Consider the following 1550-nt stretch of genomic DNA (forward strand, 5'->3'; position numbering starts at 1 on the left):
GAGATATAAATAAAAGAATAAGTAAGAGATTTAACATTGATTCAAGTGACGAATTGACTCGTTTGACCGGTTAAAGGGTTAAAGGATTAAATATGAAACGCGATATTCTGCTTCCTGCTAATAAATGATCGTAATATGTCGCCATTAAGCATCGTGAAAATTAATAATAGTTTGTTAAGGGAAGGAGAGCTCTCTTTACCTACGAACAGGACAAACAGTAGCTACGTAGTTATATTTATTAGCATACAGTATCGCGATAATGGCGATACCGGTTTTCGTAACGTGAGAAACATTTTTGCTTCGATTAAAGTGAAAATGATTAGATATAAAATTATTGAAAATCACGAATAATACACGATGTTATGTATAGCATGTTGATGTTCGAAAGAAAAAAATTTATTATTTTCGAATTTAATTTAAAAAGAAAAAAGAAAGATTATATTGAAAATTTTTCTTTCTTTTAATTTTCTTAATCTCTTAATAAAAAGAGATATTTAGAAATTAAAATATATAACGAAAAAGAATATATATATATATAAAATAGTCTTCTTAAAGTCACATGAAGCAAAATGCATTGAGAATTAAATTTAATCTATCATGAGTGTGCAAGAATATATTTTTTTGAGTCTGTTAAGAAAAAAAATAATTGTCAATTGATATTTTCGTTTCGCGCAGGAAGCAGTTCAATGTCCTGTACGAGCTTTTTTTTTACATCTGTTGAATGACGATAAAGTGTATGTAAGCTCAAAAGCTCTTGGACATCTTCAAATAAAAATTTAATATCTGATATAGTATAAACTGTAATAATTTTAGTTACGTACATTTTTTTTTTTTTTTTTTTTTTTTAGTGAATAGTTAATTTAGCTGGTATTGAATGATAAATTTTTATTTATATGCATTTTTTAGTAAAATTATTGATATAGAATTATAATGAAATTAATATCCTATAGCCATCCATTAATTAGTTAGGTTAGGTTGGATTACTGATCTTCAATTTTCTTTTAAAAATTCTTCTAATTTTTAAAGAAAAAAAATCTAGAAACTGTCCCACGATTTTTTTTAACCTCAAAACGAAATTATTTAATTCATATATATATATATATATTAAAATAACGATAGCCATAGATCGCACATAATATTAACATTAATATATATATATATTTACATACTATATAGGCAAACAAATTGAAAAACGTATTCCAAAAATATATATAAAATTGTTAATTTGATATAACAAAAACATATCATCACATCGTTGCATTTACACGCATAATATAAATATAGATACATCTACATAAAAAAAAAAAAAAGAAATCATCACATCTAAACAAAACATAATTAATAATCGATAATTTACATTAACATTGGAGACAAGTACTATAATTTATTTTAATACACACTATTGTGATATTGATTTTCGTTTCAAAACGGAACACTTGACAGCCTTTAAATGATCTATCGTTAAGATATCTAGTCTTAAAGGAAATGAAAAAATAATAATAATAATAATAATAATAATAATAATAATAATAATAATAATAATAATAATA

Source organism: Apis dorsata, unplaced genomic scaffold (genome assembly GCF_000469605.1).
Source record: "Apis dorsata unplaced genomic scaffold, Apis dorsata 1.3 scaffold_156, whole genome shotgun sequence".
In the NCBI taxonomy this organism is placed as follows: domain Eukaryota; kingdom Metazoa; phylum Arthropoda; class Insecta; order Hymenoptera; family Apidae; genus Apis; species Apis dorsata.